The 27,052-nt window shown below is 38.1% G+C and overlaps 1 long non-coding RNA gene across 1 annotated transcript; it reads left to right on the forward strand.

The window, feature by feature from the left end:
* The first annotated feature begins 851 nt into the window (after positions 1–851).
* LOC140514546 (uncharacterized) lies at positions 852–26,371 on the forward strand. Its single transcript, XR_011970718.1, has 2 exons — positions 852–1,167; positions 25,561–26,371. It is a non-coding gene; the product is annotated as an uncharacterized lncRNA (long non-coding RNA).
* Positions 26,372–27,052: the final 681 nt, after the last annotated feature.

Here is a 27,052-nt window from a genome sequence, read left to right on the forward strand (position 1 = left end):
TTTAATTCTTCCACAATTCTGCAAAAGAATTATAATGTAAAGATATGTTTCTTTCGGACTTTGGAAAATTTGAAGGTTATTAAGAGTAAGTAACAGGAACAATGAAATATAAAGGTCCATCTCAATTAGACTGCTTTTGTATCTAGTAAGGAAACACTTCCTTTCGGATTTGAGTGGATCATTTCACACCTTTTACAAGATCTATTACTTTGAGTAAGTTCATTTACAGCTCCAAAAGGATGAAAACCTTCCAGGAATTTGTGAAGAGTCCAGGAAAGCAGTAACCAGCAGATACACTTGCCTCCCAGTTTATAAACTTTATAAACTTGCCTTCTTTCCCTTGCCTACCTTTCATTTGAAAGGATGTAATGCCAATGTGATACCCACAGTAGCCCTACTATGGATATGCATGTGTATTTCCATGGTAAATTCACAAAATATAAACTCCTCCTCAAAGATGAAACCAAGACATTTATTCAAATGCCAGAAATCCAAAAGCCATCATAGTAACAAAGACATCTATATACAGTATCAATTCAGGGAGCATGGCCATCCCCAAGCTTTCCCTCAGTCAGCCCTCCCCACAAACAAACTCCCTTAGGCAAAATCACTCCCTCTCTCACTCAAGCCAGTTGATTTGCTCTGCTTTGCTTCAGCTCTGCCTGCTTTCTCTCTCAGCTCTGCCTCACTCCTGCTTCACCCATTTGGCAAGCTTCTCTCACCATCAGCTCCATGTGACTTAGGCTGGGGGCTGGACCAAAGGTCAAAGCAGGTCACATGGACCTATTAAGGGTCAGAAAAGATCTTCAAATTGCCTTACCATAACAATGGACTAACTAGACTAAATGGACTAACTTAGAAAGTAAAAAACAAACAAACAAAAAACCTGGATAATCTTGAACTTGGTAGCTATTTGGTGATAAGGGAAAAACCAATAACTAAAATTGAGTTGAACTGGATAATCACCATAAATTAGGGTGAGGTCAATGCCAAAGAAGGCCCAGCTTTGTACTAGGAAGTACTGTTAAAAACAAAACATATACCTAAAGTCATTAAAGGCATTATGTTGCTGGGAGAACCTTCCCTCATATCTTGTGTGGGAGATGGCAGATCTCAGAGCCAAGGCCTTGAGGGAACAGAACTGGGGAGGTTCTTGACTGTCTTCAGGTAAGAGTCTTTGCTCTTTTGCAAAGAGCATAGCGGTGTGGATCCACAAATACCTGTGAATCTGTGATAGCATTAGTTGCCCTTCTAGAAAGAGAGGATGGAGAATATGAGCCGAGGAACCTTAGGTCTCTGGTTGTCCCCTGTTATTTCAACTTCAAATATAGACTTCTTTCCTTCCTCTCTTCCATATAGTTTCCCCTTCTGATTTCTCTTTTGAAAAAAAAAAATTCTGTGTGGCACCATCATTATTGGTCTCCCAGGATCAAAATTTCCAAGCTTAAAATTTCTCCTTCTATCTTGCTGTCCCTATTCCCCCCTCTTCCCTCCCCATCATATTTTAAAGTCTTGTTGATTTTTCCTTCCTAAGGTCTCTTGAATTTCTCTCATTGTATCCATTTTTGGGTCTGGAGTCAGGAAAACCTGAATTCAAATTCAGCTTTGAGGCTTAACTAGTTGTGTGAACCTGGGCAAGTCACTTAGCCTCTATTTGCCTCAGTTGCCTCATCTATAAAATGAGGCTAATAATAGCACTTACCTCCCAGGATTGTTGTGAGGATGAAATAAGACCATAATTATAAAGCACTTAGCACAGTAAGTACTATATAAATGTTAACAGTTATTAGTTCTACCATCACTCCACCAGGACAAACCTTGTCATTTCCCATTTGTACTGTTGCTTTGGCTTCTTAGGGGACCTCCTTGCCTAGTCTCTTCCTTCTCTGACTTATTCTCATGTCACTGCTCCTTCCTTTCTCCTTAGCCCTTTAATCTTTTCTAAACCCAGCCTTCATTATGTTATTCCATGTTCAATTCAATCCAGTATTTACAATGTATGTGCAAAGTACTGGGAATACAGTAACAAAAATGAAATATTCCCTCAAATCTATTGAATTTCTATTGAAATATAGTTCAGATGAATATTCAAAACTTTCAACGTCTTTCCCATTGCTTAGAAGTTAAATTCAACCTATTTGGTCTGCATTCAAACTCTTACTAATCTTTTCTAACCTTTGCTTTCCCAGTGTTACACAAAAATGACCCTTCTCTAAAGTCAAATCTCCTTCAGCTCTCATTCTGGGCTACGACTGACTCTGACCAGTCATACAGTACTTTAGGCTCAATATTGGAATGATATTAGACACTTGAAGATAGGAGTGTCCTTGTAAATGTTTAACACTGGCTCTCTGAAAAAAAATGCATGCACAACATATTTTTAAATTTAGTGACATTTTCTCCATTGCTTTCTTAATTCTAGACAATTGACAAAATGATAAGTCAAGTCCTTATTTATGACACTTGCTGATTTTTGAGACATAAATGCTTATACTGAAAATGAGCCAGTTTGAGCTGGCTCCAGCAAGTCTGTGTGCATGAGGGGACATCTATACAAAAGCACTGGGGTAGGAGAGGGAATTTCAAGTTTGGATTATAACAAGAATAACGTTATTAAATTGTTCCAGTATACCACTCAATAGTTAACCAAAGATTTACTGATCTGTAGAAGGAGAAAAATATTTAACCAGGTTATACATTGAAGACACCCTGAATTGATTCACTGAGCAAAGCTTTCCTGTATGGGAGCTGTCCATCCCTGTCTACTAGTCAATCATCAGAGAGAGAACCTGGAGTTCCTCTTGCTGTTTTGTACTCAGAAGACTAGGAAGTAACATTAATAGCCTGAGCTTTTAGTCTCCCAAGTCAATCAAATCTCAACATTGGCTTCAATATTTTTAAGGAAAAAAATAATCTAACTTGCATGGAGGGAGAGTGAATCAGAGTACTGTGGTTCACTGCATGTCCCCCAAACACACTGATGTTCCCTACCAGGGACATACTCTCTTTTTCTTTCAGCCTGTCCCAATTCTACCTGCTTTTCCTGAGGCTCTATGTTACAGTTGTTCAGTTGCTTCAGTCATGTCTGACTCTTCATAACCACACTTGGGTTTGTTTGTTTGTTTTTTTGGCAATGACCCTGGAGTATTTCCTTCCTTCAACTCAGTTCACAGATGAGAAACTGAGGCAAACAGGATCATGTCACTAGTAAGTATCTGAGACTGGATGTGAACTAGTGAAGATGAGTCTTATTGGTTCCAAGTCCAGTGTTCTTATCTACTGCACCCCACATAGCTACCCATTTTGGGGATCTACTCAGAGATCATTTCCTGGAAGGCTTCTCCCAACTCAACCCAATCCACAGTGATACCTCCCCCTCTGACCTCTTCTAGTACCTGCTCTCTGTCTCACTCATATAACAGTTACAAATTATTTCTTGTTCTTTAATTTTTTTCTTGCTTTTTTAAAGTAAATTTTTATTGATGTCTCATAGTTTCCCCCAGTATCTCTTCTTTTCTCTCTTCCAGAAAGTCATGCATTATAACAAGTAGTATTTTTAAAGGAAAAAATCATTATATCTGATCAATACTTGGAAGAAATCAGATAATATGCAATACTAATGTTGCAATATGCAACACTTGTGAACCCCCTGACTTTTCAAGAGTTGGGTGGGAGTGTATTCTCATATCTCTTCTTTTAAGTCATGCTTATTCTTCATAATTTTTCAAAACACTATTTACTTTTGCTCTGTGTGTGTATTTGCATGTATGTGCAGTGGTTTGGAGGGTTTACATTGTTGTTAGCCATTGAATATTATTGTTTTCTTGGCTCTGCTTACTTCACTGTGCATCGATTAGTCAGAGTCTTTCCACAGTTCTTCCATAGTCAACATTTCTCACAGAACACTGATGTTCCATTACATAAATGTACCATACTTTATTTAGTCAGTGCCCATTTATGAGCATCAGCTTTGTTTCCAATTCAAATAACAAAAAAAGTGCTGCTGTAAATATTTTGGTGTGCATATGGACTTTCTTCTTATACCTAGAATCTTTGGGTCAAGGGGACTAGATATTTGGTCACTTTATTTTCATAATTCCAAATTGTTTTCCAAAATACTTATAAAGATTTACAATTCCATCAATAATGCACCAATAAGCCTATTTTCCCATAACCCCTTTCAAATTGATTATTCCCCTCTTTTGTCATCTTTGCCTAAATAGGGTATAAGGTTAACCTCAGGGTTGAGTTGCATTTCTCTTATTAGTGATTTTTAGCCTTCTTTCATGTGGTTATTAATAGTTTGCAATATTTTCTTTAGAGAACTACTTGTTTATATCACTTGACCATTGGGGAATGACTTTTGTTTTACATACATCTTTAACTTTTTACTTGAATTTGCTTTGTTTCCTTAACAAAATGTCCTTGTCTCTTCATTAGCAAATGTTATGTTCATAATAGGCCCTGGACGAATATTTAACTGAAAATATTTATTAATTGAATGAAAGAGTAAGGAGCTAAATTCATACAGAGCTGTGAGAAAAAGCTGTTTATTCCAGAGAACAGGGTCATTTACTATAGACGATTCTTCAGGCAATTGTACTCTGTACCAAGAAAGTGAATTAGCAGATAATGCTATGGATTATTTACCTAATTTCTCAGGCTACCCTGACTCCTATGGTAGTAATGGGAGTTTATTTTGTACTGCTGTTTTTCTGCCTGGAAATCTCTGGATAAATAATATAGTAAATAACTTTTTCTTTAAGTCCTGGTTATTTAAAAACAACTCTCTACATAAGGAATGAATTTTTCCAGTGTGTTTTGCTAAGATGGTAAACTCTGTTTCAGAGATGAATCAACTTCCCAGAGGCAAGTCAAACAAATACATTTGCACAATAAGGCTTTGCTTATTTTTTTGTCATTCTACTTTTCTTACTAGGTTTTGCAAAAAAGACTAAGAACTAACAGTGTCCTTTAGATCCCACAAAAGGACACTGAGATGGGATCCCACTCCTATCTTAATTGCTTCCCCTCCACCTCCCATAATGATTGTGATCACACTTCATCCAGCAAGTGAAAATATTGTGAATGTGAAGAGGAGAGAAGACAGAGACTGCAAGAGGACAGCCAGGACAAGATAGAGATGGACTGGAAATCAGTGAAAAGTCACCATGACGTCTTTGCAAGGATGCCTTAATTTCCTTCAACTAGAGGTGCTTCTTTTCTGCCAGAAAGAAATCAATCAGCCTCTGTGAGTCAGACATTCAGGCAATATCTTTGTTATTAAAAATACGTCTCTGGAAAGGAGATGGAAATATTGAATCACACATACTGACTCAAACAGAAAAAATTTATGTGTTTATGGTTGCAGTCATCTGGTACCTCAAAAACATGTATTATGTATTAATGGTATGTCTGTTTCTTAGGTCCCCATGTTCTGAAAGTCACCATGACTTCACTGAGGTCCCTAAGCACTTATGGTCTGGACCATATTTTCTTTAGTGCTTTCTGTAGCCCTTACCCAGAGAAATTTCAGTCTAGTGGTTAGTGAACTGGATTTAGAGTCAGGAAAACATGTGTTTGAATCTGGCCTCAGATACAATATCTATGTGACCCTGGGAAATCACTTAACCTCTCTGGGCCTCAGTTCCCTCATCTATAGAATGTGGCTAATAATAATAATATCTGTCATGTTACTTCACAGAATTGTTGTGAGTTCCAAAAAGAGAGAATATGAAAGTACTTTGCAAAGCTTAAAGGATTCTATACTGGTTAATTGCTATTCTAAAGTAACTTAGCTTCTTAGATATAGATAAGAGAATCTTGGGGTGTGAAAGGGTCCTCAACATCTTTGAATCCACTCCTTTCAACTTTCACCCAAGGAAATTAAGACCTAAAAAGGCAAAGTGAATTACTTGAGGTGACTAGTTCTAAATAGTAGAGTTGGGACTTCAGCTCCATTATTCTAACCATTAGATCACACTGCCTATCTCTGAATAGTCAGATTTCAGGGAGGGACTCTATTTTATGCTTCTTTTTTTATCTTGATGAAGTTCAGTGTAGCTACTACCTGGTCTGCCACGGATAATCAAGAAGTATTTGTTGTTGCTTTGGATCATCATAGACCTAACCAAATGTGGCAAATAGATTTCCAAAATCTAGACTCAAGAATTTGAGAATTGGAAGGGACCTCAGTGATCATCCAGTGTTGCAACCTCTACCCCAAAGGAATCCCCATCATAACATCCTCAGTAAGTGGTTGTCCATTCAGTGTTTGAAGACTTCCAGCAAGACCATCATTCCTTGAGACTGACCATTTCCACTCTTGTACAACTCTAATCGTAGGAAGATTTTCCTGACATCAAGTCTAATTGGTTTCTTTGCTACTTGTTCTGGTTATATCTGCTTCTGCCCTTTGAAACCAAACAAAACGAGTCTAATGTTTCTTGGTATGGCAGCCCTTCAAATATTTGAAGACAGTTATCATATCAGTCAGTTCATACTCAACAAATATTTATTAAAGCACTGTGCCATATTCTGGGAATACAAAGAAAGGCAAAAATATAGTCCCTGCCCAAAGGAGGTTACAGTTTAATGGGGGAGACAACCTCTAAATAATAGATAATAAATAGTATAAATACAAATAAGTTAAAATAAAATAGGTTATAAATAATATATGTGCAAAATATATGCAGTCAAAATGGAAGGTAATCTTCTAGGTAAGGCACTAGCAAGGGGAGTAAACCTCCTACAGGTGGTGCAATTTGAGCTAACTCTTAAAGGAAACCAGGGAAGTCAGAAGGTATAAGATATAAGGAAGAATATTCCAGAGGTGGGAGACAGCTAGAAAAAAGGCGACAGTCCAGATGTAGAAAATCTTGGTCAAAGAACAGCAAGAAGGTCAATGTCACTGAATTGTAGAGTTTATGGAGGGGAATATAATTTAAGAAGATGAAAATATAGGAAGGGTCCAGGTTGTGAAGGACCTTAAATGTCAAAGAGAAGATTTTATATTTGATCCTGAAGATAATAAGGAACCACAGAGCTATCGAGTAGGGGGTGAAGTGAGATCTGGTCAGACCTGTGATTTAGGAAAATCACTTGGCAGGTGGGTGGAAAATAGACTGAAGTAGGGAGACACTTGAGGTGGGGAGGAGACTCATCAAATCCAATTGAAATAGTTCATCTGTGTGGGTCTCATCAGACCTTTCACCAGGGTGGCTGCTGTGTGAGGTTAGAGAATGACACATAGAGGAGAGATATTGTAGAGATAAAAATGACAAAATTTGACAACAGGTTGGATAAGTGAGGTGAGTGCAAGTGATTTGAGAATGACATAGAGGTTTCAATCCTGAGTAACTCAGAGGATGGAGGTGCCCTATTCAATAATAGGAAAGTTGGAAAGAGAGAAAGATTTTGGGAAAAAGAAAATGAATTTTGCTTTCTACATCTCTCTCTTGACATTTTTTTTCCCCAGGCTAAACACGTTCAGTTCTTTGAATCAATCCTCATGCACAATTTTTGATATTTTCTATTCTCATTTGCTTTGCTACTGCCCCCTGAGGGCCCTCGGGCTTTTCCATGGCCAGACTTATAGCTAAAACCTCTTGTATGTGTTTTCTCCTTCTGTTAGAAAGTGAACTATTTGAAAATAGGCACTGTTATTTTTCTATTTGTATCTCCAGTGCATTTCACGGTGTTTGAGGATTGATTTTATCATTCGCTCATTCATTTACTCATTTACCAAGACATTAAGTCTAATTCAACATTCATTGGGATGACTGAACTTGTTAAGTGACTTCCATAATGAAGTAGCACACATACACTTAATAAATAATTGTTTATTTGACTTTATCTTTCAGTTCCAGGGAATATATTTGTACATTAGCTATTGAAAACTGAGCCATATCATTATTTTTCAAAAATGTGACCATATTCCCTGCACCAATGTTATTGTTTCATCCTTTGTTGCAAAGAGGGCCAATGACATCGCAGGGCATTGTCTTGACTCATGTGTGAATTGAATTTTAGTGAGGCAGAATTGCACAAAGTTGTTAGCCTCATTCTCTCTTCCAGAGTAATCAAGGTCCAGTGGCAAGACAAAGCTCAAGATTCCTGGCAATGGCTTTGGATGCAGTGGCTGACCTTGGTGTCTTCAAAGTCTAACCAAGTTCTAAGAGCTCCACGTTGCCTACTTCATCTGCCCTCATGGGTGTTGGAATAAATTGCTCTCATCCACCCATTCTGCCAGAAGGAAAGTCTTCACATGCTTGGGATAGATATCCTCCTAACTCACTGATGGGTTTGAGGCCTGTGGTTGCCCTCAGTCTCTGCTGAGAAGGTTTTACCAAGGTGTATCTGTTGTACATGCTACAGTTTCTTGGAGCCACAGGTGAAAGTTGGGTGAAGGTAGATACCAAAGGTGGATGGGTAGCCCTGAAAAGTCCTCAGCAAGCCCTCCCATAAGAGGGGCTAGTCCTCTCTGAATACCCCAAATACCTCATACTGCACCAATGAAAGGTTTCCTAAAAGAGTTTAGGTATAAGTTGCTACTGAATGTTGTAAACCTCTGAGGTCATAGATTTGCCATTAGCCTTTATCCTGGCAGGCAATTTGGAGTTTGATTTCCTTTTAAAAAATCTAATTCTACTAGTAAGTTGTTCATTCTCAATTTAGAAAAAAAGATTTGACTTTCTTGGCTACCAGTTTTATTTGTAAAATTAGGATAATATTCATTTTTATACATCCCCTGCCTCAAAAGGCAGTAGTGAGGATTCGTTCTGTGCTACCTATATGTTTCTTACAAAAAAACCCTAACATATAAGATCTATTAAAAGAAAGCTACATTGGCCATTTGTGATTTGAGGTACTGGTTACTGATAACATAATATGGTAGCATATTTATGTCTTGGACATAATTATAAGTGATGGAGTTGCAAGGCTTTTTTACATTTTCGCCATTGCTCCTCTTTCCGATTTAAATATCTCTCCAGCTTCTTAAGGGGGAAGAAAAAATTCAACCTTCTTGACATGCAAGTCATGATTTGATGCAGTAAGACTATTTGGGTTGAATCTATTCCAAAGCACCACCAGAGGGCGCTCCAGGAACACATTCTTTCTCTGCTCTCCTGCTCTTGGCTGCCTGCAGAACAGAGCTGGGTTTTGCCTTTCTGGGATCAGTCAAGAAAGGAGCCTGCCTGTAATGATGTGTGTTATTAGTGATGGAGCAGGTTTGAGTTGTAAATCCAATCATGGAGGAAGAAAAAAATTAATGCTAGTGTGAAGTTAAATCAAACTCACCAAAAACATAGCACAAGTCATGGAGGACCTCTTGTAGACAAAAATCTTTAGGAAAATAATTCTTGGACTGATAGCCTGAGAGGAAAAAGGAATAATTTGGGAGTGACAGTGGGGAAAAGGGGGGCTGACATTGAGTGCTAGGATGGAATTTGGGGTTTCTTGGCTCAAAAGTTGAGCCTTTTGGAAACTCCAACCTGAAACCCTCACCAATGTTTAAATACATCCCAGTAGGTTGCTTTTTTCTTTTTCTGTCTTGGAAGTAGATTTTCCTCCCAACAGAGCTTTGGGCAGAATGTTGCTAGATTTTAATTCTGAGGGGGACAAGTGGGAGTAACAGATTTCTAAATATTGAAAATCATTTCATATTCTGTAAGTTGGAGACAATAACAGTTTACTGGCTTTGTGAGGTATCTGGAAGTGAGAAACTTGCTTCCATATCAGGGTTTTAGGGACTGCCTGGTTCCTGTATCTCTTCCTAGAATACTTGTCATTAGACACTTCTTTGCACATAGCTCTGTCCTCTGTTATCATTCCAATGTCCATTGCCTTGAAACAGTCACCCTATTATTGCCTGCAGAGGGAAGATACATTCAATTTCTCTGGTGAAAATTCCCAGCAAAGTTATTTAAACCTAATTTTAAGATGTGCCAGATAGAATGTATTTTATATAGGAAGACAGCGTAGCAATACTGAGCCATTTGGTTTTAGGAACTGAGACCAAGAAAACAGGAAAGTAGGATGCTGATAATGTTGCCTTGTGGCAGAATAGTTTTTCTGCGCATGGAATCGCTTCACCATCCTCTGACTCCCTGACTTTCCTTGGCAACTACTTTCCTCTGTGTATTGTCTCTATTAGAATGTGAGCTTTTTGAGGGTAGGCATTGTTTCATTTCTGTACTTGTTTCCCTAACAATTAGTTAGGTACCGAGGTAGCTGCTTGGTACATACCTCAGAAGCACTTAAATGCTTTGTGATTTATTTTTTCATTTCTTGTATCTCTTCTTTCAGTGACGCCATGAATGGTAGCCAGAGAGGAGAGTTTACATTTGTATAGTGCTTCAGAGCTCCCAAATGCTTTCACATTTTTTATTCCACCCAATTTTCACAAGAAGCTTCTGAGATATTTTGGGCACACATTTTCATTCCCATTGTGTGAGTTTTGGGGGCTAAACTAGTAGCTGCCTGGGGAGCAGTAGGTGGAAGCAATAGACCAGACATATGCAGCAGCAGCAGTGGTAATAGTGATATAAAGCAGCCTAGAGCCTTCTTCTCCTTGCTGGAATCTTTCCTCATTTTCATCATTTCCTTTCCAGAAGCGTTCCTTCCCTCACTCTGCCATCTCTTAAGTGGAGGAGGGACTGAGCTTTTCAGTTACATTGAATTTCTTGGCTCTCTATAGCCTCCAGCGGATAAGCATTGATGAACCCCTGGCTGAATTGGAATGAGTGAAATAACCCTAAGAGCTGTTAAGCGTTTGTCCAAAATGACAGTTAGTGATGGAGTGACTTTAACCAAGATCTTCTGACTCTTAGGTTCACTTACTATTTCAACTACACAGAACTTGGTTGAAGGTTGGAAAGCCACCTACCTCTGGCCTCCAAAGAGATGTAACAAGAGTTATAACTAGATTGGAGCAATTAACACCTTTTCCTAAAGGCACCACAATTTAGAGGGCACTGAGAGCATTTCTACATCAGGCAGAAAAAAAATTAAACTTAGAAACTATGAGGAAAAAAATGAAACTAACAGATGACTGTCATATCACAGGAAAAAGCTCCTCCCTGGCCCTCTCTTGCCCTGCATCCTCCTACACTAGCCTTCCTAGCAACAGTCTAGTATCTCTTACTCCGTGAGGTTTTGTGTACTGGAAGTCCATGATCACTTTCTGATATTTCTCTCATCCCTATTACTCCAGATAAATTTGATATCTCTGAACTAAAACTTAATTCTCTAGTCTTATTCCCCTATTTCTATTGTCATTCTCTATTACAGGGCAGTGAGGTGGTGTGGTGTATAGAGGGTTGAGCCTGGAGTCAGGAAGACTCATCTTTCTGAGTTCAAATCCAGCCTCAGGTACTTCCTACCTGTGCGACCCTGGGCAAGTCACTTTACCCTGCTTGCTTCAGTTTTCTTATCTGTCAAATGAGCTATAATAGGAAATGGCAAACCACTCTAGTATTTTTGCCATAAAATCCCAAATGGGGTCATGAAGAATCAGACATGGACATCAAAGACCTCTATCACAATGTAAAGGACTGTCTCTCATTTCGTAGTTGTATTCCCAGCATTAATACCATGTCTGACATGTAGGAAATGCTTATTCAGTTAAATAAGGGATTGATTGACTGGGTAAAGTTTGTGGTGTGTATCCCAGGTGCCAAAATTGGTAGTTACAGCTCTAGTCTAAATAATTAGATTGTCCAGCTAATGAGGCTGAGCCAGTTTTACTTTTAACCTTGCTGTAATTTGGGGTGACATACGATTTGCTTGTATTTGCTGGTTAGAAAGGATAGCGTGACTATTCAATAGATAGTTGCTATTGAAGGTAGTGACTAAGAAATGCCCAAGCTGGGAGCATGAAATCAAGAATGCTACTTTTTCCCCTCCCATCTAAAGTCACCTATTAAGAGCCAGAAGCAATGGGTAAAGGTAGCAAAGAGGAAAATTTAGACTTGATAGAAGGAAAGACTTTCTAATAATTAGAGCTATCTGAAATTGGAATGGCCTGCCTATTAAGCTGGTGGTTTCACCCTTCTTATCTTCAAGCAGAGACTGAGTGACCACTTACCAGGTATATGAAGGTAGACATTCCCTTAGAATTTAGATAGTTGCTGAGGTCTCTTACAATTCTCAAATTCTCTGATGCTGTGATACTGTTAACTACAACATGGCATAATGGATAAAGAGCCAGTCTTGAAGCCAAGAAGACCTGGGTTCAAATCCTACTTCTGGCACATACTGGTTTGTGTGACTCTGGGCAAGTCATTTGTCCTCTTAGTGCTCTAGACCAGGGGCATCAAACTAATACAGAAACATGAGCCACTAAAACGTATGTAAAGATCTCTGCAGGGGGCATATTGATTTTGGTCTCCCATTACATCCTGGTCCATCTCCAGTCATCCTGATGAATATCAGATCACTGGATTTAGATGGCTCTGGAGGAGAAAGTGAGGCTGGTGACCTTGCACAGCCCTCCCTTACTCAAATCCAAGTCAACTGCAAGTCATGTCATCATTCCCTGTTCTTTTGAGAATGAAGGACAAATACAATATCACAACAACAAATAGAAATTTACTTAGAAAACTACATATTAACATTATCTATGTTCTATTGCATTATTTTGTTAAATGTTTCCCTCTTATATATTAATCGCTTCAGAAAACACTTGGGAGGATCACAGGTCACCAGTCCTGTGTTTGACACCTCTGTTCTAGGTAATGCTCTAAGACTATAGGTTAAGGAGAAGGTCACCCAGCTCCACCCAGAACACACCCAGTTCTTTCAGCTGGTCCTCATATATCATGGACTCAAGGCCCTTAACCATCCTGCAGCCTCTGAATGATCTCCAACTTATCAGTCAGGGCTTTTCTTAAGCCATGGTGCCAAGAAACGAACATAATTCTCCAGACAGGTGGGACAAGGTCATAATACAGTTGGATTTCATCTCTCTGTTCCTGGAAGCTCTGCACTTTCTAATGCCACTCAATATTGCATTTTTATGGTCCATATGAAAATACTAATTCATATTGAGCCTTCAGTCCTCTATTAAAATCCCTAAATTCTTTTCAGAACAACTATTCTCTATCCAGGCCTCTCCTGTCTTATGTTTGTGCAGTTGATTTTTTATACCCAAGTGCAAGACTTTACTTTCATCTGTATTGAATTTCATCTTATTAGATTCATCCCAATGCTCCAGCCCAGAGGCACCAAATTCTCTGACTTCAACTAAAAACTCCCAACCAGACTGAAATGTAATTAGGAAATGTTTAACGAAATAAATTAATATACAGTACAGCATAGATAATGTGAATTTGGGGTTTTCTAATCCAAGATGCAGCCTTCTGTCTCTATTTGAGTTTGACACCTGTAATGTTAATATAAGGTTAATTGTGGATGGGGGGAAGAGTTAAAGATCTTCCCCTCTAGTTAATAGGCCTCAATATTTTTTATTAATTTCTGTTGAGGCACTGGGTCAGAGAGTCGTGTCCTCCAGCTCTGCAAGGTGGATAATTACTCAGAGGTGAGGCTTTACTTTGGGGTTTACTCATTGGAAGTGTTTGTTTGGTTGGATGAGATTCTAGGTAGCTGCTAAGGAACCTCTCAGCTTTGAAAATCCAGATGCTAGTGTTTTGTCTGTGGTAACTATGTGTGTATGTAATGGTCAGACAGTTAGATCTGTCTGTTGATCTGTGATGTATACATTGCTTATAGTCAGATAGTTGGAAGCCCTCTCTGTTGGGGTTTATTTTTCTGTCTGCATTTTCTCTGAAATTCAGGGTGCTGACTTTTCCCACTGAACTAAATGAGTGATATATGTCCTTGATTAAAGTGATTGCTGACCTCTCAAAAGTTGCTTTCCTTTTGGAAAAGCAGATCTGAGAACTTGTACAGCAAAACTCCTTTGTATGCCGGGTCCTTGCTGTTATAACACCACTGCTCAAGCATGTCAAGATCCTTTTGGATCTTGTGATTCAGAGTATTGATTTATCCCTCCCACTAAGTACTTAAAAATGAATACTTGATATTTGCAAGACTTTTGTGTGTGTGTGTGTGTTTTTGTCTAGACCTGTAATTTTATGGGTTTATGGAGTTCCTGGAAAATAAATTCCTTCTACCCACTACCAATGCAAAATGCAATATTTATAAATTTGTAAAATCAGTTCCTCATCTATAAAAATGAACTAGAGAAGGAAATGTCAAACCATTCTAGTATCTTTGCCAAGAAAACCCCAAATGGGGTCACAAAGGGTCAGACACAACTAAAAAAATCAAACAACAACATAGAAATTTAAGTCTTAGAGGCTAATTCAATCATCAATGATCACTCACATCTTCAGCATATGTCAGAGGCAGGCCTTGGACCCAGCCAGGCCATCCAGACTCTGAGTCTGGCTCACTATTTGTTATTTCATATTGCTTCTCTTAAAGTGTAGCGTTCCTTGATATTTTGGCTGTAATAAAGAAGCAAACTCAGTAGAAAAGACCCAGCATTAGGGGATGTTCATAACAAGTTGTTCTTTCCTAATCCTCTTGTGATGTGTTTATCAGCAACTACTTTCATTTTCATTATATGATGAATGGTCAGTCAGTTCTCTTGATCCTCTGCATCTGTTTTTTACATACCAAAGTTTTCAGTCCATTAATAAATGTTTGGACCTGTTAGCCTAATTACAAAAGCAAGTTTCTGAAAAATATTGTTTCTAGTAAGCTCTGTATAGCCTTTTGCAGGAATAAACAACTTTGTTTTCTCTAAAGTTTCATGGGACAGCAGTGAAATAGTTACATGATTGTTAATGAGTTTATTAAATTTGCTTGGTGGTGGTCTAGTTAAGGATCACCTCTATTGGGCCTATAAGAACTGTACTATATTCTGTCTGTACACATGTGTGCATTTTGGACCAGGTTCAGTCTTTTTCCTTTTATATTCTTCTGCTTGTTAACCCTTCCCCCCCCACCTCAGTGCCGTTAGGATGGTTATAATCATAGCTTAGTTATGCCTCAAAGAGGAAATGAAAAGGTATTTAATATACAGTATGAATCAGATATGGGACAGATAATTTATTTTTGCACATAAAAGAAATGCCTAAACACAGAGTACTCGTAACTTTGTGTTTGACAGAATAACTTAAACAAGTTTAGGAACTTAATTTGTAACTACTTTTATGAACTACTGGGAGGTTTGGCATAAGCCTCATCAGAACATAAAGCAATTGGTAGCACCACTAAATAGGCATTTTACATTTACAGTCGGTCTTGGCAGCTCTTGTTGTGGTGGTTAAGAACTGGAAATAGAGGGGATGCCCATCAATTGAGGAATGATTAAACAAACTGTGGTATATGATCGTGATGGAATATTATTGTGCTATAAGAAATGCCAAGCAGGATGATTCAGGAAAATCTGGAAGGACCTACATGCAAAGTGAAATGAGCAGAACCAGGAGAACATTGTACATAGTAACAGCAATATTATACAATAAGTAATTGTGAACTACCTATTCTCAGAAATACAATGATCAAGACAATCCCAAAGGACTCATGATGAAACATGCTATCCACCTCCAGAAAAAGAACTGATATTGTCTGAATACAGACTGAAGCATTCTTTCTTCCTTTTTTCCTTCCTTCCTTCCTTCCTTCCCTTCTTCCTCCCTCCCTTCTTTCTTTCCTTCCTTCCTTCCTTCCTTCCTTCCTTCCTTCCTTCCTTCCTTCCTTTCTTATTTTCTTTCTTTCTTTCTTCCTTTCTTTTTTTCTTCCTGTCTTCTAGTAAAAAATGACTAATATGGAAATGTTTTACATGATTGCACATATATAACATATATCAGATTGCTTACCATCTCTGGGAGGGGATAGGGGAAGGAGGTAGACATAGAATTTGGAATTCCCAAATATTAAAAATTGTTTTAACATGTAATTGAGGAAAAATAAAATATTATTTAAAAATGAATGTTGAAAATGATCTTTACATGCAACTGGGAAAAAGCAAGGTATTATTTTATTTAAATGGTCAGGCATGGGTCAATCGTCTTTTGTGAGGGATGCCTCTCTAAAAATGCTAGGTTAAGAAGAAATGAATGAGTCGTTATTAAGCCCTTATTATGTACAAAGCACTGTGCTAAGTAATGGGAATACAGATAGAAAAAAATTTCTATCAACTCTTAGGGAGCTCATATTTTAATAGGAAGAGACATTTCATATAGGAAGTTTCAGTTAAAAGTTAGATAGAAATATTCCATAGCCTTTAAGATACAGTGTGGCAAAATGGATTGTAGTCTATTTTCTTAGCATCATTTCACTGATATATTCATGCTCATTTATGATGTTGAACCATTTAACCATGCTAAAACTTTGTTGACAAGAATTTTCTTTCTTTTAGCGCTTTAATGTCTGTGTTTGCTGAGGATCTGGAGGCTGTGGTAACTGCAGAAGTAGTTTTTAGATCACATTTCCATAAGGGCTGTTTCTCCAGATTATTCCTGCAGGTACCGAGCTGCTGGTCGGAGGGGTATTGTTATTCAGGTCTGTTTACCCCCAGGACTAAGAGGAGTAAGTGATTATTGATGTGTAACAGTGATTTGTCCTTCCTGATTAAGCTGGCTTGCCTACTCCATCTGTGGCAGTACTTACAGGGGCACTTCTCATGTCCCCATTCAGTTACAGCCTCATGAGACCTCCAGACTTTCTGCACTCACAAGATTGTCTCCAAGCCTGGAAACATCCATCTTGGAATAGGTCATCAATTGCCTAAGATTGGGAAAGTATAAACACAAAAGAAGCAGTTGAAATCCAGGCTCAGACTTACTTAGGTAGAATGTGTGTTTTAGATGCCATGAGCTTATGTCCTCGTAGATGTTGGGTTGGAGTTCAGACCGAACTGTTCCTCATTCCAGGTATATCTTAGAAAGCAGCTCTAATCAATGCATAAACAATTCCCAGACAAAACTGAAGAAAGAGACTGACAGTGAATTTGCTTTCTTTTATTTGTAAATGAATGAATGAAGGATGAATGAATGAATGGATAAGCATTTAAGTGCTTATCATGTGCCAGATACTCTGCTAAGATCCAGGATTGCAAATTCAAGTAGTCAAGAAGGTCCATGCCCTCTAATACCACATATTCTAACAGAAAAAGCCAACACGTAGTGAAATAGTGGCTAGAGAGGAATGTTTTGGATAAGGAAAGGGAATGGTGATTTGAGTAAAAGGACATCTGATTTAATGTACTTGTCAGGAACAGAAGTGCTGATATGAGCTTACAGAGGAAGGAAGCATAGTCACTGAGACTAGACATGATTAGGTAACATATCTACCACTCAGAGCGCAGGGTCACAGGGGGAGAACATTCAGTTCAGATGAAGGTGAAAGCTGTAGCCATAGGCAGCAGAGAGTGAAAAGAATCTAATATTTACCACTGAATCACCAGGTTTGATGCCTCTTTAGCCAATAAGGGAATTCTTTAGCTTCTCAAAGTGCATAAACTTTAATCCTGCTTCACATATGACCAGAAACAACCCCCAAACCCTCCACCAGGTCAGCCAAAATCATTGGATGGACCCTATGCACAAATTCAACTTCACAACAAAGGGATACAGCAATAAATTGATCTTACTCCCTCACACACAGCCTGACAGATATTTCCTCTTCTTTGCTATGGTAACAAAAATTATCTGGGGCCTTCAGATTGAATAGCCTCTGGAAGAAAGTTCTCAGGAGATAGAGATTAGCTCAATTCAACCAAAATTTTTTGAGCTCCTACCATATGTAAACTACCATAAAGAAAAATTAATAATAGTGAATTTTCTAAAACTAAATGTCCAAATTCTTCCTTTTATCCCCTTCCTCTTGCCCATTTTTCAGCAGACTGGAAATTTTAATAGAATATTCTTTTTGTCCCTCTCAGTGCTGTTTCTCCCCACAGTGATTCTATCTGACTACTACTATTATACTAATAACAATAAGAATAGATGATGATGGAAGGTGGATGAAAAAAATATCATTGTTTCCATTTTAAAGATAATAAAATTGAGCTTCAGAGAAGTTAAGTGACTTGTCCAAGGTCACCCAGATCTCTTGACTTCAAATCTATGGACCATTTACAATTTTTTCTAGAGTGTTTTGCAATCCTTTTACAGCAGCTCTCAGGGGAAGACTCAAGATTTGAACCCAGGTTTTCTGATACCATGTAGTGTTTGTTCCTCCTAGAGGTTCCCAAAGTGGGTGATACTTCCCCCTTGCAGGCTCTGAAACAATCTAGGGGGGTAGTAGTACGCTGGGTACAATTGAGGGATGTTGAATAAAAATAAGGGAGTGGTAGAAGCACAAGGAAAGGAAAGCAGATAAGAAAATTTTGAAAAAAACATTCGTACATGTTTCATTTGCTGTGTAACAGAGTTAAAGTCATAGTGATTGCATTATTTTCCAAATAAAGAAACACAATTTATGTTATAACCCAGGACAGCACAACATATGGCCCACAAATCATCTGTGGCCCACCAAAGACTCTTAGGCAACCTGTGAAAAATGTAGGGTTGCCGCTGCATACTCTCCTGTCATGTGACTCTCAACAACCAACCATAATCAGTCTGTCTCTAGTCTAATCTGTCTGCTCCCAGAAGAAGTTTAGCCTATTTTAATTTTTGTCCCTACCTACTACTAAATTGGGCAGGTCTGTTATAACCAATTAGTAGTCAAGTCTGCCTACAAGTCTTAACAAGCAAGTGTTGACAGGTGAGCATGTTACGCATTCTCAGAAGTTCAGCATGCACATCCATATTATAGAACCTCCACCATTAGAGTATAAACTCAGTAGAGTATTGTTTTGTTTTCCCCCTTTTTAGTCCCAATTCTTTGTCCATAGTGGCATCTTAATACATGTTTATAAAACTGAATTGAATACCGATGAGTCCTTCATGAAGGTATATGTAAATTTGAATTCTTTCTGGGCTAGATATGAGCATAGCAAAGCAAAATTTTGGGCATCCAAAGTCTATTAGAAGGTATATTTTACTTCTGGCAAAGCTGATCTCCAGAAATATCCTCAAAGCAACTCCCAAGGCTTTTGAATGTTTTTATAAAGATCACCAGGAGACCAGATGTCTTTTTCAGCTTTGAAGTGAATTTGAATGATGTGTAAACAATGCCCTGCATCCCTGAGAAACCTTCTAAATATTAGAAAACTATAAATTTTCCACTGTGCCTGAATGATAAGACCCTTTGCCAGAAACCTCCTTGCCTTAAAAGAGCTTAATACTCACACAGGGTCATTATTCCAACTCCCACTCACATTGGCAAGTTAGATTCCCAGAGCTTGACTATTTCTTCCAAAGGGTCCTCCTGCTCTTGAGACTCCATTCAATATATATCCTTAATATCAATTGACCAGTGCTGCTTAATATCTCCTCAATCCCATCTAACCAGTGATTAGAACCACAATATGAGGTATTCAGTTGATAGCGCCTTGATATCAATAATAACCTATTAGCATCAATTAGCTTTTTTAAAGGTATATTTACTAAAAGGAACTAACAACAAAAGCATAAAAAGTATCCCCAAATCTAGGCACACTTTCCCCTCTATATCTCAATCCCTATGGAAAGCGAGTTCAAATTTAGAGTGATTACAAAATATTTCTTCTTTCAAAGTTCCCTTCTGAATGGGGCATAATTAAAGAAAAAGTCACTGCCTTGGAATGCAGGGTAATGGGTCTATTTACTAATGGATTGTATTAAGCAGGTTGCTTCTCAAGGCTAGTTCTTCATTGACCTTGTCTGCTAACAAACTCTGCTATGGACAATAGTTACTGGACCTCCTGGTAGTCCTTCCAGTCTTTCAAAGGCTATATTTTACCTCATCCTCCCTTCATTCTATTCATTCACCCAAGAACAAGAAGCTCTTCCTTCATTTAGAGACTCACTAAAGTGTTTCCTCTTTCCCACTCAAAAACCAACAGGCGAATAAAGACTGGCGAAAAAAAGACCCTTGGCTAGAGACTTTTATATGCACACTCATTTCTGGATAAGTGGACTATTAAAAGGCTTTTATTCATGTTGGTAGCAGATAGGAAACAATCACAGAATGCCTGTGCATGCTCTGAATTGGAGGACAGGTTTCTCCATTACTCAACATCACACTTTACCAAGTAGTCTCCTTGAGCCTCTTTGTGGATTGACAGAAGGCAGAATATTTTCTGGTCATATTAGAACGACTGAGATCCTATTGGCCAGTTCCTCATTCTAACAGTAATTAAGGAATATCACAGTATCCAGCCCAAATACCTTCAAAACAGAAGTCTGGAAAAGACAAATCACTTGGAATTTACTTGAAACTTTTCCTCAAAAGGTTTCAGAATTTCAGAATACTTTGTAAAAATATCCATTCATTCATCTTCACCACAACTTTCAGCAAAGGAGCAAATCATTTTCCCTTCATTTTGCTAATGAGGCAAATGAAACTCATCTCCATGCAAAATGATGGCATGAAATATGACTACTCATCCCATATAGATGAAAATAAGGGCTGTTTACTTTCTGAGGGAGATGGATAAGTCTCAGCAAGCTCACTCAGGCTTATTAACTATCAGAATAATAAGTCCCTTAGCCTGATTTCGAGTCAGAAGTCAAAAACACCTTCATAATAAAGTCTTTCTTTAATTACAAATACTCATACCTATCAGTCTCCCATTGCATCCTGGGCCATATTCAGTTGTCCTGATGAATATCTGGTTACTGGATTCAGATGGCTCCAGAGGAGAAGTGAGGCTGGTGACCAGCACAACCCTCACTCCCTCAAAACAAAGTCAAGAGCAAGTCATGTCATCATTTCTCTAATGGCATGGTCTTCGGCAACAAAGAACAAGCACAACTCATACCAGTAAGGTGTTTCGTTTGGCCTCAGAAACCTCTACTGGTTTCAGATAGTCTCATTTCTTGGGCCTTTGTCTTTGTGGAGATCAGGTGGGGGCAGGGGAGCAGGATCCTAAACAGAGAGGAGTGTGTGTGTGTGTGTGTGTGTGTGTGTGTGTGTGTGTGTGTGTGTGTGTGTGTGTGTGTGTGTGTGTGTGTGTGCGTGCGCACGCACATGTGCAGGTGCATGCATTCGTATGTTATTGAAGATTTCATGCTAAGTTCCTAAAATGAAATTTTTATTTTGAATTTAATCATCAATAAGTACAATCATTTCAACATACAAAGAATAAGAAAGTACATCCTATGAAAGAGAAGGAAAAGAAATAAGCATTTCTATAGCACCTACTATGTGATAGGTGTTGTGTTAAGTGCTTTCTTTTACAAATATTATCTTATTTGATCCTCATAACAACCCTTTGAGCTAGGTATTCCCATTTTTCTGTTGAGGAAACTGGCAATCAGAGGTTAATGAATTTGTCCAGTCTTCCAGTAGTAAGTGTCTGAGCCTAGATTTGATCTCAGGTCTTTGACTACAGTCCCGTCTCTATCCATTGTGCCACCAGCTATTATATAGTTTTAAAAGTATATATACACACACACACATATATATAATGCCACATATATACGCGTACATATATGCAACTACACATACATGCATACATATGTGTATGTGTACGTGCATGTGTTTCATGTGTGTATCCTCTCTCCCACTATATTAAAAACTTCTTAGGGAGAATGTAATTTATACCTCTCAAGGCGTATTGTCAGGCTCCAGTGAACTAATTCATATGAAACAATCAATCAACCAAGCATTTATTGAGTACCTACTTTATTCCACTAGGGCAGGTAGGTGGTGCAGTGGATAAAGCACCAGTATAGGACTCAGGAGGACCTGAGTTCAAATCTCACCTCAGACACTTGACACTCACTAGCTGTGTGACCTTGGGCAAGTCACTTAACCCCAGTTGCTTCATCCTGGGTCATCTGCAGTCATCCTGATGAATATCTGGTCACTGGATTCAGATGGCTCTGGAGGAGAAGTGAGGCTGGTGACCTGCACAGCCCTCCCTCACTCAAAACAAAGTCAAGTGCAAGTCATGTCATTATTTCTCTGATGGCATGGTCTTCTTTGGCAACAAAGGACGAACACACACTTAATACACTATTCTGAGTGCTGGATATACAAAGGAAGCAATCTCTGCCTTTAAGGATCTTACATAAACTTTATTTAAAGAATGACACAAAGGACAGCTATTACTTTGCTTATTGCTACAACCCTGATATCTATCCAAACGTAAACTAGCAGGCATCTGATGCATGATTTTGATAAAGATGATGATGAATAGAAAATCATATCCCCAAAGTATGATGCTCCTCAAGCATCATAGTGGATTTGGGAGAAATTTCAGGGTAAGCCCCTGCAATCATACTATGCAGGTTCAAGGGCTATAAGTAAGTTAAGAACATCTGGATTTGCCAAAAACCAGGTGGAAAATTGAGGCATGTCCATGTTTTTAAAATTTTTCTACACCTTTTAATAGATAAAGACAGGTAGAGTGTCTTTACGGTCAGCTTTGAAGTCAAAAGAACTGGTTTCCAATTCTGCCTTGAACACAGCAAGGCTGTCTGAGAACCAGCTTAGGTAAATTTAAAGAGGCTTATTTAGGATACTTGGGAGGTACCAATTTAGAGTGGTTGAGGGGTTGGGAGGGTGCTCAGCAGATTATGTAGATTGTCTAGGCTATATTTCTTGTTTTTTTAATGTGGGATAAGAATGGAAGGGAAAATGCTGGGAAGTGACATTTTTGGACATAAGAAAGAAAAATGCATAGATAGAACCTTTGTTAAAAGGAAATAATACTAATAGCTTACATTTATATAGCATTTTTAGGTTTGCAAATCACTTAGCATATATTATTTTATTTGATCCTCATAACAATTCTGTGAGATAGAAAGGAAGGAAAGAGAGAAGGGAGGGAAGGAGAAAAAAAGGAAGGAAGGTACTATTATTTCTAACTTACACATGAGGAAACTGAGGCTTAGAGATGGTGAGCGATTTGTCCAAGAACTCACAACTAATGTCACAGGTAGGAAAGATCAGATCTTTCTGATTCCAAGTTTGGAAATTTGAAATATTATTTTCTAAGGTGCAGCAGTGGAATCTACATTGGTAGAAAGTGTTCTCACACTGGTAAAACCCCAGATCCTTGAAATAACACAGTAGCCGGCACAAAGAGTCACCTGCCAAAGAGTTTCTGGCAGCCAGTGAAGAGTGTAGAGGAAAATGTCCTCTACATTTTTTTGCCAAGTGCTTGAAATCCTTTGGGGTGCCCAGATTTCAGGTTGTACAGACCTGTAATATAATAGATCTGGATCTAAAACATTTCACAGAACTCTACAGTTGTTCTGAAGATGGTGGTTTATCTATTATGAATGAAATGATTTGTTGGGAGGAAATGCCCTCTTCTCTCATAAATCCTAACCCATTTTGTTATCAGACTTGTGTGCAACAAGATGTTTGGTCCCTCTTTTTTGTTGGGGGGAAGGAAAGAATCGTAGCTATCCATCTACTTCAAGAAATCACCACAGAGGAGTTAAACATTTATAAATCATTTTTTCGTTTCCACAGACATTCTTTGATATCCTGTAAATCCCTACTGAAGGACCAACTCTTTGGAGTCCATCTCTGGAAATATTATCTGTCACAGCTTATCTCTAAGCTTTATTTTTCTGGTCCTGAACTGCAACCTTATCTTCAACATTCTCAAGTACTCCCAACTAATCTCATTTTCTTCACAATGGAAACAACTTGTGGGACTATAGATATGCTTTATTTGGCAGATTCTTATGTCTTAGATAAGGCAAAGTTATATCTTTGTTTTAAGCAGAAGAAGCTCATTAAGAGGTGATCAGTCTTTAGCCATGACTCACAAAATTTGCCAAGTCCAATAAAGTTCCCTGCATTTCAAAAGTTGAGTTGGACACAAGATGGGCGTAAAATCTACTTGGAATTTTATCATGAGTTGCCAGCTCACATTTGCTAACTGTTTTCTTTGATTAATTCAACAGAATAGTAGATTTGACCTCTGGAAAGGAGTAACAAATCTTTGTGTTTGTAAATTGCTTTTTCTTCTGAAAAATCTAAATGATTGAGTCTTCATATGTCACTTCTATGAATGGACTTTTTCCTAAGTGTAAGAGATAACTGATATTTGAACATGTGGCTCTTCCCTGAATATGGAAGCAAATTATGGTCTTAATGGATTTAGAAATAATCCAAAGAAATAACCCTTATGTAGACTATTTTGTATAATTTCTAATTATCCAATAGTTCCTCCCTCCCCCCATGATAATAGTCTTAAGATTTAGCACTAGAAAAGATTATGGGACCATCACCTCCTCTTTCTTCATTGAAGCCTATACTGGAAAACTGTATTGCCCAAGACCACAAAGGTAGCTACATAGTAGATAGTATTTAAATTTAGGTACTTTCACCTCAACTCCATGATTCTTTCCACTATACTACACTACATATCTATGAGATGCTTTTATTGAATCACACATGTAACATAAATACATAGTCTATGCCATACCCCATGAAGGTAGTTGGACAAAAAGAGGATATTAGGATCTTTCTACCATGAAAAACACTGTCAATTAATGAGCATCTGAAAGCCCATGTTCCATCTTGCTTTGCTCTGTCTAGACAAAATTCAAGCAAAACTAACAATCTCTTTTACTAGGAAAACCTAAATTTTCAGACCATGCAAAGGGACCCCATATGTGGTGAGACAAGGATACATGAATGTATAATAATTGTCAAGAAAAATAACAAAAATGATTGCATTTTTTTGCTCTAAAATCCTCTTTTAGTGGGAAAAATACATCTTTTCCTGGTCCCTCCATAACGCCATGCACACATCTACAACAGCCAGCAAACATATCTTCTTTAGTTATCAGGCATATATCTGAAGTGGTTGACTGCAGTCCTCAAGTTCCTCTGCCAAGATATAAAGATATATTGCTTAAAGGGCAGAAATGATTTACTATGTCTATCAAATCTCCTCAGATTTCTTAATATCATAGAGAAGAGCCAGGCAGCAAAGAAAGGCCAAATAAATTAAGAGAATCCCCCATATTCATCTGTGCTAGAAATAAGTTGCTGGATAAAGTCTTCTGTCCCAATTATTTACAACAAAGAATGGAAGAAACTGGTTTCAAGAATTTGGAGTTTACATGGATTTGTGTGGGAGGCAGGATGGCATGGTGAAAAAATCCATAGGCATGGAATCAGGGGGCCTGGTTTTGAGTCAGAGCTAGGACTCAGTTTCTTCATTCATTATCATTTTTTTTTTTTGCTTGCAACACTTACCTCATGGGTTCATTATAAGAAAAGGCTATGTGAAGCCTAAGTAGTATGCCAACATGAGTTATTGTGAATTATGTAATAATGTGAATGATGTATTGTGAATATATACAATGCTTTTAATCTCTCAAAGAACCTTTGTAACATTAGAATGAGTTTTTTGAGAACAGGTACTATTTTTGCCTTTCTTTATATATCCAGCACTCAGCATGATGTCTGGTACATTGTAGGAGCTTACTAAATGCCTGTTGTTGTTTTTTCTTTTTAATAAAGTGATCCTGAGATGAATCCAAAAAGCTCCCAACCAATGAGGAGTAAATAACTGAGGAGAGGAGAAGAGACATGCACACAAATCATTCAATCAACATATATTTATTGAACACTTGCTATGAGTCAAGAACTGAGTTAGGTACTACCACATAGCAGAATGTGGTAAATACACAGAAATAAATACAATACAAAGACTGTTCAGAGGCAGAAGAGAGGCTGTTCATCTGGAGGAATAAAGGAAGACTTCACAGAGGACCAGAGAAATAGAGCACCACAGAACCTTGAGAAAATGGTCAAGCTTCAGTGGGCAGAGATGCAGGAGAAGAGATCCTAACAACAGAAAAACTAACTCAGGTTACAGAAAGGAAGATGGTAGTGTGGAATGAAGCTAGAAAGGCAGATTGGGGTCAGGAAATGGTGGACTTCGAAAGCTAAAACAAGGAATTTGGATTTTATTCAGTGCATAATGGGAGCAATTGAGCTCTACATCTGGGAACATAGAATTGGTTGAATCAGAGAGTAATGTGAGGCAAAGTTGCAGTCAGGATGACATTGTAGAGGTCGAGATATGGTACTAAACAAATGTATTATATTGACTTTTTTTCTGGAGACAATCTGTGAATCCTTTTGGTTGGTGACTGTTTTCTATACGCAGGAGCTCTGGGTATCTTTCTTGTATTACTTCTTGAATTATGGTGCACAGGGTTTTCAAAAACATTTTCTGGGAAATTTATGATCCTTAAGTTGTATCAGTGCATCCTGTTTTTGAGATCAGTGGCTTTGGCTTGTACAAATAAACATTTGTGTGTGTGTATATGTATGTGTGTATGTGGTATATGTTTGTGTGAAACTGCAACATATCACTGCATGCTCTAAAAGTTTAACACCTACAGAATGTATATTTTACACTGATACCTTCTGCTTTTCTTCCACATTTTCTGCCAATTCAAAATTTCCATATTCCAAATATTGTTCTCTTTCAATTCTCTGTAGAAACTTGCCACAATGGATTTCAGTTAATATGATGGGAGCAATTGGGTGGTTCAGTAGACAGAGCAACTGGCCTAGAGTCAGGAAGATGTCAGTTTAAATTTAGTCTCAGATACTGGCTCTGTGACCTTGGGCAAGTCATTAAAACTCTGTTTGCCTATGTTTCCTCATCTGTAAAATGGGGATAATAACTCTCATGGTTTTTCTAAGAAGCAAATGAAAAATTTGTGAAGTGCTTGGCACAGTACCTGACATGTAGTAAGCAACATGTAAATGTCAGCTCTTTTTGGTCATCTTCATCATCATCATCTTCTTCTTCCTCTGCTAGTCATTTCTGCTTTGAAAACTACACATTCTAACCTTTATTCTATTTTAATTTCTTCTTGTATATATTTCATTTCTCTTTTAAACATTTCTAGAATTTCTTCTTGTTGTTCCATTCTCTCTTTGGAAATTCCACAGAGTTCTATCAGGCATTGGTTCATTTCCCTTTGTCTTTTACTAC

The sequence above is a fragment of the Notamacropus eugenii genome, chromosome 7, assembly GCF_028372415.1.
Source record: "Notamacropus eugenii isolate mMacEug1 chromosome 7, mMacEug1.pri_v2, whole genome shotgun sequence".
Lineage (NCBI taxonomy): Eukaryota > Metazoa > Chordata > Mammalia > Diprotodontia > Macropodidae > Notamacropus > Notamacropus eugenii.